This window comes from Pleurodeles waltl, chromosome 1_2 (genome assembly GCF_031143425.1).
Source record: "Pleurodeles waltl isolate 20211129_DDA chromosome 1_2, aPleWal1.hap1.20221129, whole genome shotgun sequence".
NCBI classification, from domain to species: domain Eukaryota; kingdom Metazoa; phylum Chordata; class Amphibia; order Caudata; family Salamandridae; genus Pleurodeles; species Pleurodeles waltl.
The window spans coordinates 381,244,730-381,259,795 of NC_090437.1; positions in this window are offsets into that span (position 1 = coordinate 381,244,730).

Consider the following 15,066-nt stretch of genomic DNA (forward strand, 5'->3'; position numbering starts at 1 on the left):
TTGAAGGAAAACAGAGGTGTTTATTGCAAAGTGCCTACCTGGAGATTTTGGCCTGTAGCTCAGCCGCCACCTAGGGAAACCTACCAAACCTGTGCATTTCTGAAAACTAGAGACCTAGGGGAATCCAAGATGGTGTGACTTGTGTGGCTCGGACCAGGTTTTGTTACCCAGAATCCTTTGCAAACCTCAAAATTTGGCTAAAAAAACACATGTTCCTCACATTTCTGTGGCAGAAAGTTCTAGAATCTGAGAGGAGCCACAAATTTCCTTCCACCCAGCGTTCCCCCACGTCTCCCGATAAAAATGATACCTCACTTATGTGGGTAGTCCTAGCGCCCGCGACAGGAAACGCCCCAAAGCGCAACGTGGACACAGCCAAATTTTTGAAGGAAAACAGAGGTGTTTTTTGCAAAGTGCCTACCTGTAGATTTTGGCCTGTAGCTCAACCGCCACCTAGGGAAACCTACCAAACCTGTGCATTTCTGAAAACTAGAGACCTAGGGGAATCCAATATGGGGTGACTTGTGTGGCTCGGACCAGGTTTTGTTACCCAGAATCCTTTGCAAACCTCAAAATTTGGCTAAAAAAACACATGTTCCTCACATTTCTGTGGCAGAAAGTTCTGGAATCTGAGAGGAGCCACAAATTTCCTTCCACCCAGCGTTCCCCCAAGTCTTCCGATAAAAATGATACTTCACTTGTGTGGGTAGGCCTAGCGCCCGTGACAGGAAATTCCCCAAAGCGCAACGTGGACACAGCCAAATTTTGGAAGGAAAACAGAGGTGTTTTTTGCAAAGTGCCTACCTGTAGATTTTGGCCTGTAGCTCAACCGCCACCTAGGGAAACCTACGAAACCTGTGCATTTCTGAAAACTTGAGACCTAGGGGAATCCAAGATGGGGTGACTTGTGTGGCTGGGACCAGGTTCTGTTACCCAGAATCCTTTGCAAACCTCAAAATTTGGCTAAAAAAACACATGTTCCTCACATTTCTGTGGCAGAAAGTTCTAGAATCTGAGAGGAGCCACAAATTTCCTTCCACCCAGCGTTCCCCCACGTCTCCCGATAAAAATGATACCTCACTTATGTGGGTAGTCCTAGCGCCCGCGACAGGAAACGCCCCAAAGCGCAACGTGGACACAGCCAAATTTTTGAAGGAAAGCAGAGGTGTTTTTTACATAGTGCCTACCTGTAGATTTTGGCCTGTAGCTCAGCCGCCACCTAGGGAAACCTACCAAACCTGTGCATTTCTGAAAACTAGAGACCTAGGGGAATCCAAGATGGGGTGACTTGTGTGGCTGGGACCAGGTTCTGTTACCCAGAATCCTTTGCAAACCTCAAAATTTGGCTAAAAAAACACATGTTCCTCACATTTCTGTGGCAGAAAGTTCTGGAATCTGAGAGGAGCCACAAATTTCCTTCCACCCAGCGTTCCCCCAAGTCTTCCGATAAAAATGATACCTCACTTGTGTGGGTAGGCCTAGCGCCCGTGACAGGAAATGCCCCAAAGCGCAACGTGGACATAGCCAAATTTTTGAAGGAAAACAGAGGTGTTTTTTGCAAAGTGCCTACCTGTAGATTTTGGCCTGTAGCTCAACCGCCACCTAGGGAAACCTACCAAACCTATGCATTTCTGAAAACTAGAGACCTAGGGGAATCCAAGATGGGGTGACTTGTGTGGCTGGGACCAGGTTCTGTTACCCAGAATCCTTTGCAAACCTCAAAATTTGGCTAAAAAAACACATGTTCCTCACATTTCTGTGGCAGAAAGTTCTGGAATCTGAGAGGAGCCACAAATTTCCTTCCACCCAGCGTTCCCCCACGTCTCCCAATAAAAATGATACCTCACTTGTGTGGGTAGGCCTAGCGCCCGCGACAGGAAACGCCCCAAAGCGCAACGTGGACACAGCCAAATTTTTGAAGGAAAACAGAGGTGTTTTTTGCAAAGTGCCTACCTGTAGATTTTGGCCTGTAGCTCAGCCGCCACCTAGGGAAACCTACCAAACCTGTGCATTTCTGAAAACTAGAGACCTAGGGGAATCCAATATGGGGTGACTTGTGTGGCTGGGACCAGGTTCTGTTACCCAGAATCCTTTGCAAACCTCAAAATTTGGCTAAAAAAACACATGTTCCTCACATTTCTGTGGCAGAAAGTTCTGGAATCTGAGAGGAGCCACAAATTTCCTTCCACCCAGCGTTCCCCCAAGTCTTCCGATAAAAATGATACTTCACTTGTGTGGGTAGGCCTAGCGCCCGTGACAGGAAATTCCCCAAAGCGCAACGTGGACACAGCCAAATTTTTGAAGGAAAACAGAGGTGTTTTTTGCAAAGTGCCTAACTGTAGATTTTGGCCTGTAGCTCAACCGCCACCTAGGGAAACCTACGAAACCTGTGCATTTCTGAAAACTTGAGACCTAGGGGAATCCAAGATGGGGTGACTTGTGTGGCTGGGACCAGGTTCTGTTACCCAGAATCCTTTGCAAACCTCAAAATTTGGCTAAAAAAACACATGTTCCTCACATTTCTGTGGCAGAAAGTTCTAGAATCTGAGAGGAGCCACAAATATCCTTCCACCCAGCGTTCCCCCACGTCTCCCGATAAAAATGATACCTCAGTTGTGTGGGTAGGCCTAGCGCCCGCAACAGGATATGCCCCAAAGCGCAACGTGGACACAGCCAAATTTTTGAAGGAAAACAGAGGTGTTTTTTACATAGTGCCTACCTGTAGATTTTGGCCTGTAGCTCAGCCGCCACCTAGGGAAACCTACCAAACCTGTGCATTTCTGAAAACTAGAGACCTAGGGGAATCCAAGATGGGGTGACTTGTGTGGCTGGGACCAGGTTCTGTTACCCAGAATCCTTTGCAAACCTCAAAATTTGGCTAAAAAAACACATGTTCCTCACATTTCTGTGGCAGAAAGTTCTGGAATCTGAGAGGAGCCACAAATTTCCTTCCACCCAGCGTTCCCCCAAGTCTTCCGATAAAAATGATACCTCACTTGTGTGGGTAGGCCTAGCGCCCGTGACAGGAAATGCCCCAAAGCGCAACGTGGACATAGCCAAATTTTTGAAGGAAAACAGAGGTGTTTTTTGCAAAGTGCCTACCTGTAGATATTGGCCTGTAGCTCAACCGCCACCTAGGGAAACCTACCAAACCTATGCATTTCTGAAAACTAGAGACCTAGGGGAATCCAAGATGGGGTGACTTGTGTGGCTGGGACCAGGTTCTGTTACCCAGAATCCTTTGCAAACCTCAAAATTTGGATAAAAAAACACATGTTCCTCACATTTCTGTGGCAGAAAGTTCTGGAATCTGAGAGGAGCCACAAATTTCCTTCCACCCAGCGTTCCCCCACGTCTCCCAATAAAAATGATACCTCACTTGTGTGGGTAGGCCTAGCGCCCGCTACAGGAAACGCCCCAAAGCGCAACGTGGACACAGCCAAATTTTTGAAGGAAAACAGAGGTGTTTTTTGCAAAGTGCCTACCTGTAGATTTTGGCCTGTAGCTCAGCCGCCACCTAGGGAAACCTACCAAACCTGTGCATTTCTGAAAACTAGAGACCTAGGGGAATCCAAGATGGGGTGACTTGTGTGGCTGGGACCAGGTTCTGTTACCCAGAATCCTTTGCAAACCTCATAATTTGGCTAAAAAACACATGTTCCTCACATTTCTGTGGCAGAAAGTTCTGGAATCTGAGAGGAGGCACAAATTTCCTTCCACCCAGCGTTCCCCCACGTCTCCCGATAAAAATGATACCTCACCTATGTGGGTAGGCCTAGCGCCCGCGACAGGAAACACCCCAAAGCGCAACGTGGACACAGCCAAATTTTTAAAGGAAAACAGAGGTGTTTTTTGCAAAGTGCCTACCTGTAGATATTGGCCTGTAGATCAGCCGCCACCTAGGGAAACCTACAAAACCTGTGCATTTCTGAAAACTAGAGACCTAGGGGAATCCAAGATGGGGTGACTTGTGTGGCTGGGACCAGGTTCTGTTACCCAGAATCCTTTGCAAACCTCAAAATTTGGCTAAACAAAACACATGTTCCTCACATTTCTCTGGTAGAAAGTTCTGGAATCTGAGAGGAGCCACAAATTTCCTTCCACCCAGCGTTCCCCCAAGTCTCCAGATAAAAATGATACTTCACTTGTGTGGGTAGGCCGAGCGCCCGCGACAGGAAACGCCCCAAAGTGCAACGTGGACACAGCCAAATTTTTGAAGGAAAACAGAGGTGTTTTTTGCAAAGTGCCTACCTGTAGATTTTAGCCTGTAGCTCAACCGCCACCTAGGGAAACCTACCAAACCTGTGCATTTCTGAAAACTAGAGACCTAGGGGAATCCAAGATGGGGTGACTTGTGTGGCTGGGACCAGGTTCTGTTACCCAGAATCCTTTGCAAACCTCAAAATTTGGCTAAAAAAACACATGTTCCTCACATTTCTGTGGCAGAAAGTTCTGGAATCTGAGAGGAGCCACAAATTTCCTTCCACCCAGCGTTCCCCCACGACTCCCGATAAAAATGATACCTCACTTGTGTGGGTAGGCCTAGCGCCCGCGACAGGAAATGCCCCAAAGCGCAACGTGGACACAGCCAAATTTTTGAAGGAAAACAGAGGTGTTTTTTGCAAAGTGCCTACCTGTAGATTTTGGCCTGTAGCTCAGCCGCCACCTAGGGAAACCTACCAAACCTGTGCATTTCTGAAAACTAGAGACCTAGGGGAATCCAAGATGGGGTGACTTGTGTGGCTGGGACCAGGTTCTGTTACCCAGAATCCTTTGCAAACCTCAAAATTTGGCTAAAAAAACACATGTTCCTCACATTTCTGTGGCAGAAAGTTCTGGAATCTGAGAGGAGCCACAAATTTCCTTCCACCCAGCGTTCCCCCACGACTCCCGATAAAAATGATACCTCACTTGTGTGGGTAGGCCTAGCGCCCGCGACAGGAAATGCCCCAAAGCGCAACGTGGACACAGCCAAATTTTTGAAGGAAAACAGAGGTGTTTTTTGCAAAGTGCCTACCTGTAGATTTTGGCCTGTAGCTCAGCCGCCACCTAGGGAAACCTACCAAACCTGTGCATTTCTGAAAACTAGAGACCTAGGGGAATCCAAGATGGGGTGACTTGTGTGGCTGGGTCCAGGTTCTGTTACCCAGAATCCTTTGCAAACCTCAAAATTTGGCTAAAAAAACACATGTTCCTCACATTTCTGTGGCAGAAAGTTCTAGAATCTGAGAGGAGCCACAAATTTCCTTCCACCCAGCTTTCCCCCACGTCTCCCGATAAAAATGATACCTCACTTATGTGGGTAGTCCTAGCGCCCGCGACAGGAAACGCCCCAAAGCGCAACGTGGACACAGCCACATTTTTGAAGGGAAGCAGAGGTGTTTTTTGCAAAGTGCCTACCTGTAGATTTTGGCCTGTAGCTCAGCCGCCACCTAGGGAAACCTACCAAACCTGTGCATTTCTGAAAACTAGAGACCTAGGGGAATCCAAGATGGGGTGACTTGTGTGGCTGGGTCCAGGTTCTGTTACCCAGAATCCTTTGCAAACCTCAAAATTTGGCTAAAAAAACACATGTTCCTCACATTTCTGTGGCAGAAAGTTCTAGAATCTGAGAGGAGCCACAAATTTCCTTCCACCCAGCTTTCCCCCACGTCTCCCGATAAAAATGATACCTCACTTATGTGGGTAGTCCTAGCGCCCGCGACAGGAAACGCCCCAAAGCGCAACGTGGACACAGCCAAATTTTTGAAGGAAAACAGAGGTGGTTTTTGCAAAGTGCCTACCTGTAGATTTTGGCCTGTAGCTCAACCGCCACCTAGGGAAACCTACCAAAACTGTGCATTTCTGAAAACTAGAGACCTAGGGGAATCCAAGATGGGGTGACTTGTGTGGCTGGGACCAGGTTATGTTACCCAGAATCCTTTGCAAACCTCAAAATTTGGCTAAAAAAACACATGTTCCTCACATTTCTGTGGCAGAAAGTTCTAGAATCTGAGAGGAGCCACAAATTTCCTTCCACCCAGCGTTCCCCCACGTCTCCCGATAAAAATGATACCTCACTTATGTGGGTAGTCCTAGCGCCCGCGACAGGAAACGCCCCAAAGCGCAACGTGGACACAGCCAAATTTTTGAAGGGAAGCAGAGGTGTTTTTTGCAAAGTGCCTACCTGTAGATTTTGGCCTGTAGCTCAGCCGCCACCTAGGGAAACCTACCAAACCTGTGCATTTCTGAAAACTAGAGACCTAGGGGAATCCAAGATGGGGTGACTTGTGTGGCTGGGACCAGGTTCTGTTACCCAGAATCCTTTGCAAACCTCAAAATTTGGCTAAAAAAACACATGTTCCTCACATTTCTGTGGCAGAAAGTTCTGGAATCTGAGAGGAGCCACAAATTTCCTTCCACCCAGCGTTCCCCCAAGTCTCCCGATAAAAATTATACTTCACTTGTGTGGGTAGGCCTAGCGCCCGCGACAGGAAACGCCCCAAAGCGCAACGTGGACACAGCCAAATTTTTGAAGGAAAACAGAGGTGGTTTTTGCAAAGTGCCTACCTGTAGATTTTGGCCTGTAGCTCAACCGCCACCTAGGGAAACCTACCAAAACTGTGCATTTCTGAAAACTAGAGACCTAGGGGAATCCAAGATGGGGTGACTTGTGTGGCTGGGACCAGGTTATGTTACCCAGAATCCTTTGCAAACCTCAAAATTTGGCTAAAAAAACACATGTTCCTCACATTTCTGTGGCAGAAAGTTCTAGAATCTGAGAGGAGCCACAAATTTCCTTCCACCCAGCGTTCCCCCACGTCTCCCGATAAAAATGATACCTCACTTATGTGGGTAGTCCTAGCGCCCGCGACAGGAAACGCCCCAAAGCGCAACGTGGACACAGCCAAATTTTTGAAGGGAAGCAGAGGTGTTTTTTGCAAAGTGCCTACCTGTAGATTTTGGCCTGTAGCTCAGCCGCCACCTAGGGAAACCTACCAAACCTGTGCATTTCTGAAAACTAGAGACCTAGGGGAATCCAAGATGGGGTGACTTGTGTGGCTGGGACCAGGTTCTGTTACCCAGAATCCTTTGCAAACCTCAAAATTTGGCTAAAAAAACACATGTTCCTCACATTTCTGTGGCAGAAAGTTCTGGAATCTGAGAGGAGCCACAAATTTCCTTCCACCCAGCGTTCCCCCACGTCTCCCAATAAAAATGATACCTCACTTGTGTGGGTAGGCCTAGCGCCCGCGACAGGAAACGCCCCAAAGCGCAACGTGGACACAGCCAAATTTTTTAAGGAAAACAGAGGTGTTTTTTGCAAAGTGCCTACCTGTAGATTTTGGCCTGTAGCTCAGCCGCCACCTAGGGAAACCTACCAAACCTGTGCATTTCTGAAAACTAGAGACCTAGGGGAATCCAAGATGGGGTGACTTGTGTGGCTCGGACCAGGTTCTGTGACCCAGAATCCTTTGCAAACTTCAAAATTTGGCTAAAAAAACACATGTTCCTCATATTTCTGTGGCAGAAAGTTCTAGAATCTGAGAGGAGCCACAAATTTCCTCCCACCCAGCGTTCCCCCACGTCTCCCGATAAAAATGATACCTCACTTGTGTGGGTAGGCCTAGCGCCCGCGACAGGAAACGCCCCAAAGCGCAACGTGGACACAGCCAAATTTTTGAAGGGAAGCAGAGGTGTTTTTTGCAAAGTGCCTACCTGTAGATATTGGCCTGTAGATCAGCCGCCACCTAGGGAAACCTACCAAACCTGTGCATTTCTGAAAACTAGAGACCTAGGGGAATCCAAGATGGGGTGACTTGTGTGGCTGGGACCAGGTTCTGTTACCCAGAATCCTTCGCAAACCTCAAAATTTGGCTAAAAAAACACATGTTCCTCACATTTCTGTGGCAGAAAGTTCTAGAATCTGAGAGGAGCCACAAATTTCCTTCCACCCAGCGTTCCCCCACGACTCACGATAAAAATGATACCTCACTTGTGTGGGTAGGCCTAGCGCCCGCAACAGGATATGCCCCAAAGCGCAACGTGGACACAGCCAAATTTTTGAAGGAAAACAGAGGTGTTTTTTGCAAAGTGCCTACCTGTAGATTTTGGCCTGTAGCTCAGCCGCCACCTAGGGAAACCTACCAAAGCTGTGCATTTCTGAAAACTAGAGACCTAGGGGAATCCAAGATGGGGTGACTTGTGTGGCTGGGACCAGGTTCTGTTACCCAGAATCCTTTGCAAACCTCAAAATTTGCCTAAACAAAACACATGTTCCTCACATTTCTCTGGTAGAAAGTTCTGGAATCTGAGAGGAGCCACAAATTTCCTTCCACCCAGCGTTCCCCCACGACTCCCGATAAAAATGATACTTCACTTGTGTGGGTAGGCCTAGCGCCCGCGACAGGAAACGCCCCAAAGCGCAACGTGGACACAGCCAAATTTTTGAAGGAAAACAGAGGTGTTTTTTGCAAAGTGCCTACCTGTAGATTTTAGCCTGTAGCTCAACCGCCACCTAGGGAAACCTACCAAACCTGTGCATTTCTGAAAACTAGAGACCTAGGGGAATCCAAGATGGGGTGACTTGTGTGGCTGGGACCAGGTTCTGTTACCCAGAATCCTTTGCAAACCTCAAAATTTGGCTAAAAAAACACATGTTCCTCACATTTCTGTGGCAGAAAGTTCTGGAATCTGAGAGGAGCCACAAATTTCCTTCCACCCAGCGTTCCCCCACGACTCCCGATAAAAATGATACCTCACTTGTGTGGGTAGGCCTAGCGCCCGCGACAGGAAATGCCCCAAAGCGCAACGTGGACACAGCCAAATTTTTGAAGGAAAACAGAGGTGTTTTTTGCAAAGTGCCTACCTGTAGATTTTGGCCTGTAGCTCAGCCGCCACCTAGGGAAACCTACCAAACCTGTGCATTTCTGAAAACTAGAGACCTAGGGGAATCCAAGATGGGGTGACTTGTGTGGCTGGGTCCAGGTTCTGTTACCCAGAATCCTTTGCAAACCTCAAAATTTGGCTAAAAAAACACATGTTCCTCACATTTCTGTGGCAGAAAGTTCTAGAATCTGAGAGGAGCCACAAATTTCCTTCCACCCAGCTTTCCCCCACGTCTCCCGATAAAAATGATACCTCACTTATGTGGGTAGTCCTAGCGCCCGCGACAGGAAACGCCCCAAAGCGCAACGTGGACACAGCCAAATTTTTGAAGGAAAGCAGAGGTGTTTTTTGCAAAGTGCCTACCTGTAGATTTTGGCCTGTAGCTCAGCCGCCACCTAGGGAAACCTACCAAACCTGTGCATTTCTGAAAACTAGAGACCTAGGGGAATCCAAGATGGGGTAACTTGTGTGGCTGGGACCAGGTTCTGTTACCCAGAATCCTTTGCAAACCTCAACATTTGGCTAAAAAAACACATGTTCCTCACATTTCTGTGGCAGAAAGTTCTGGAATCTGAGAGGAGCCACAAATTTCCTTCCACCCAGCGTTCCCCCAAGTCTCCCGATAAAAATTATACTTCACTTGTGTGGGTAGGCCTAGCGCCCGCGACAGGAAACGCCCCAAAGCGCAACGTGGACACAGCCAAATTTTTGAAGGAAAACAGAGGTGGTTTTTGCAAAGTGCCTACCTGTAGATTTTGGCCTGTAGCTCAACCGCCACCTAGGGAAACCTACCAAAGCTGTGCATTTCTGAAAACTAGAGACCTAGGGGAATCCAAGATGGGGTGACTTGTGTCTCTGGGACCAGGTTATGTTACCCAGAATCCTTTGCAAACCTCAAAATTTGGCTAAAAAAACACATGTTCCTCACATTTCTGTGGCAGAAAGTTCTAGAATCTGAGAGGAGCCACAAATTTCCTTCCACCCAGCGTTCCCCCACGTCTCCCGATAAAAATGATACCTCACTTATGTGGGTAGTCCTAGCGCCCGCGACAGGAAACGCCCCAAAGCGCAACGTGGACACAGCCAAATTTTTGAAGGGAAGCAGAGGTGTTTTTTGCAAAGTGCCTACCTGTAGATTTTGGCCTGTAGCTCAGCCGCCACCTAGGGAAACCTTCCAAACCTGTGCATTTCTGAAAACTAGAGACCTAGGGGAATCCAAGATGGGGTGACTTGTGTGGCTGGGACCAGGTTCTGTTACCCAGAATCCTTTGCAAACCTCAAAATTTGGCTAAAAAAACACATGTTCCTCACATTTCTGTGGCAGAAAGTTCTGGAATCTGAGAGGAGCCACAAATTTCCTTCCACCCAGCGTTCCCCCACGTCTCCCAATAAAAATGATACCTCACTTGTGTGGGTAGGCCTAGCGCCCGCGACAGGAAACGCCCCAAAGCGCAACGTGGACACAGCCAAATTTTTGAAGGAAAACAGAGGTGTTTTTTGCAAAGTGCCTACCTGTAGATTTTGGCCTGTAGCTCAGCCGCCACCTAGGGAAACCTACCAAACCTGTGCATTTCTGAAAACTAGAGACCTAGGGGAATCCAAGATGGGGTGACTTGTGTGGCTCGGACCAGGTTCTGTGACCCAGAATCCTTTGCAAACTTCAAAATTTGGCTAAAAAAACAAATGTTCCTCATATTTCTGTGGCAGAAAGTTCTAGAATCTGAGAGGAGCCACAAATTTCCTTCCACCCAGCGTTCCCCCACGTCTCCCGATAAAAATGATACCTCACTTATGTGGGTAGGCCTAGTGCCCGCGACAGGAAACGCCCCAAAGCGCAACGTGGACACAGCCAAATTTTTGAAGGAAAACAGAGGTGTTTTTTGCAAAGTGCCTACCTGTAGATTTTGGCCTGTAGCTCAGCCGCCACCTAGGGAAACCTACCAAACCTGTGCATTTCTGAAAACTAGAGACCTAGGGGAATCCAAGATGGGGTGACTTGTGTGGCTCGGACCAGGTTCTGTTACCCACAATCCTTTGCAAACCTCAATATTTGGCTAAAAAAACACATGTTCCTCACATTTCTGTGGCAGAAAGTTCTGGAATCTGAGAGGAGCCACAAATTTCCTTCCACCCAGCGTTCCCCCACGTCTCCCGATCAAAATGATACCTCACTTATGTGGGTAGGCCTAGCGCCCGCGACAGGAAACACCCCAAAGCGCAACGTGGACACAGCCAAATTTTTGAAGGAAAACAGAGGTGTTTTTTGCAAAGTGCCTACCTGTAGATATTGGCCTGTAGATCAGCCGCCACCTAGGGAAACCTACCAAACCTGTGCATTTCTGAAAACTAGAGACCTAGGGGAATCCAAGATGGGGTGACTTGTGTGGCTCGGACCAGGTTCTGTTACCCAGAATCCTTCGCAAACCTCAAAATTTGGCTAAAAAAACACATGTTCCTCACATTTCTGTGGCAGAAAGTTCTAGAATCTGAGAGGAGCCACAAATTTCCTTCCACCCAGTGTTCCCCCACGACTCCCGATAAAAATGATACCTCACTTGTGTGGGTAGGCCTAGCGCCCGCGACAGGAAATGCCCCAAAGCGCAACGTGGACACAGCCAAATTTTTTAAGGAAAACAGAGGTGTTTTTTGCAAAGTGCCTACCTGTAGATTTTGGCCTGTAGCTCAGCCGCCACCTAGGGAAACCTACCAAAACTGTGCATTTCTGAAAACTAGAGACCTAGGGGAATCCAATATGGGGTGAATTGTGTGGCTGGGACCAGGTTCTGTTACCCAGAATCCTTTGCAAACCTCAAAATTTGGCTAAAAAAACACATGTTCCTCACATTTCTGTGGCAGAAAGTTCTGGAATCTGAGAGGAGCCACAAATATCCTTCCACCCAGCGTTCCCCCACGTCTCCCGATAAAAATGATACCTCACTTGTGTGGGTAGGCCTAACGCCCGTGACAGGAAACGCCCCAAAGCGCAACGTGGACACAGCCAAATTTTTGAAGGAAAACAGAGGTGTTTTTTGCAAAGTGCCTACCTGGAGATTTTGGCCTGTAGCTCAGCCGCCACCTAGGGACACCTACCAAACCTGTGCATTTCTGAAAACTAGAGACCTAGGGGAATCCAAGATGGTGTGACTTGTGTGGCTCGGACCAGGTTTTGTTACCCAGAATCCTTTGCAAACCTCAAAATTTGGCTAAAAAAACACATGTTCCTCACATTTCTGTGGCAGAAAGTTCTAGAATCTGAGAGGAGCCACACATTTCCTTCCACCCAGCGTTCCCCCACGTCTCCCGATAAAAATGATACCTCACTTATGTGGGTAGTCCTAGCGCCCGCGACAGGAAACGCCCCAAAGCGCAACGTGGACACAGCCAAATTTTTGAAGGGAAGCAGAGGTGTTTTTTGCAAAGTGCCTACCTGTAGATTTTGGCCTGTAGCTCAGCCGCCACCTAGGGAAACCTACCAAACCTGTGCATTTCGGAATAATTGAGACCTAGGGGAATCCAAGATGGGGTGACTTGTGTGGCTGGGACCAGGTTCTGTGACCCAGAATCCTTTGCAAACTTCAAAATTTGGCTAAAAAAACACATGTTCCTCATATTTCTGTGGCAGAAAGTTCTAGAATCTGAGAGGAGCCACAAATTTCCTTCCACCCAGCGTTCCCCCACGTCTCCCGATAAAAATGATACCTCACTTATGTGGGTAGGCCTAGCGCCCGCGACAGGAAACGCCCCAAAGCGCAACGTGGACACAGCCAAATTTTTGAAGGAAAACAGAGGTGTTTTTTGCAAAGTGCCTACCTGTAGATTTTGGCCTGTAGCTCAGCCGCCACCTAGGGAAACCTACCAAACCTGTGCATTTCTGAAAACTAGAGACCTAGGGGAATCCAAGATGGGGTGACTTGTGTGGCTGGGACCAGGTTCTGTTACCCAGAATCCTTTGCAAACCTCAAAATTAGGCTAAAAAAACACATGTTCCTCACATTTCTGTGGCAGAAAGTTCTGGAATCTGAGAGGAGCCACAAATTTCCTTCCACCCAGCGTTCCCCCACGTCTCCCGATCAAAATGATACCTCACTTATGTGGGTAGGCCTAGCGCCCGCGACAGGAAACACCCCAAAGCGCAACGTGGACACAGCCAAATTTTTGAAGGAAAACAGAGGTGTTTTTTGCAAAATGCCTACCTGTAGATTTTGGCCTGTAGCTCAGCCGCCACCTAGGGAAACCTACCAAACCTGTGCATTTCTGAAAACTAGAGACCTAGGGGAATCCAATATGGGGTGAATTGTGTGGCTGGGACCAGGTTCTGTTACCCAGAATCCTTTGCAAACCTCAAAATTTGGCTAAAAAAACACATGTTCCTCACATTTCTGTGGCAGAAAGTTCTGGAATCTGAGAGGAGCCACAAATATCCTTCCACACAGCGTTCCCCCACGTCTCCCGATAAAAATGATACCTCACTTGTGTGGGTAGGCCTAGCGCCCGCGACAGGAAACGCCCCAAAGCGCAACGTGGACACAGCCAAATTTTTGAAGGAAAACAGAGGTGTTTTTTGCAAAGTGCCTACCTGGAGATTTTGGCCTGTAGCTCAGCCGCCACCTTGGGAAACCTACCAAACCTGTGCATTTCTGAAAACTAGAGACCTAGGGGAATCCAAGATGGTGTGACTTGTGTGGCTCGGACCAGGTTTTGTTACCCAGAATCCTTTGCAAACCTCAAAATTTGGCTAAAAAAACACATGTTCCTCACATTTCTGTGGCAGAAAGTTCTAGAATCTGAGAGGAGCCACAAATTTCCTTCCACCCAGCGTTCCCCCACGTGTCCCGATAAAAATGATACCTCACTTATGTGCGTAGTCCTAGCGCCCGCGACAGGAAACGCCCCAAAGCGCAACGTGGACACAGCCAAATTTTTGAAGGAAAACAGGTGTTTTTTGCAAAGTGCCTACCTGTAGATTTTGGCCTGTAGCTCAACCGCCACCTAGGGAAACCTACCAAACCTGTGCATTTCTGAAAACTAGAGACCTAGGGGAATCCAAGATGGGGTGACTTGTGTGGCTGGGACCAGGTTCTGTTACCCAGAATCCTTTGCAAACCTCAAAATTTGGCTAAAAAAACACTTGTTCCTCACATTTCTGTGGCAGAAAGTTCTGGAATCTGAGAGGAGCCACAAATTTCCTTCCACCCAGCGTTCCCCCACGACTCCCAATAAAAATGATACCTCACTTGTGTGGGTAGGCCTAGCGCCCGCGACAGGAAATGCCCCAAAGCGCAACGTGGACACAGCCAAATTTTTTAAGGAAAACAGAGGTGTTTTTTGCAAAGTGCCTACCTGTAGATTTTTGCCTGTAGCTCAGCCGCCACCTAGGGAAACCTACCAAACCTGTGCATTTCTGAAAACTAGAGACCTAGGGGAATCCAATATGGGGTGAATTGTGTGGCTGGGACCAGGTTCTGTTACCCAGAATCCTTTGCAAACCTCAAAATTTGGCTAAAAAAACACATGTTCCTCACATTTCTGTGGCAGAAAGTTCTGGAATCTGAGAGGAGCCACAAATTTCCTTCCACCCAGCGTTCCCCCACGTCTCCCGATAAAAATGATACCTCACTTATGTGGGTAGTCCTAGCGCCCGCGACAGGAAACGCCCCAAAGCGCAACGTGGACACAGGCAAATTTTTGAAGGAAAACAGAGGTGGTTTTTGCAAAGTGCCTACCTGTAGATTTTGGCCTGTAGCTCAACCGCCACCTAGGGAAACCTACCAAAGCTGTGCATTTCTGAAAACTAGAGACCTAGGGGAATCCAAGATGGGGTGACTTGTGTGGCTGGGACCAGGTTATGTTACCCAGAATCCTTTGCAAACCTCAAAATTTGGCTAAAAAAACACATGTTCCTCACATTTCTGTGGCAGAAAGTTCTAGAATCTGAGAGGAGCCACAAATTTCCTTCCACCCAGCGTTCCCCCACGTCTGGCGATAAAAATGATATCTCACTTATGTGGGTAATCCTAGCGCCCGCGACAGGAAACGCCCCAAAGCGCAACGTGGACACAGCCAAATTTTTGAAGGGAAGCAGAGGTGTTTTTTGCAAAGTGCCTACCTGTAGATTTTGGCCTGTAGCTCAGCCGCCACCTAGGGAAACCTACCAAACCTGTGCATTTCGGAATAATTGAGACCTAGGGGAATCCAAGA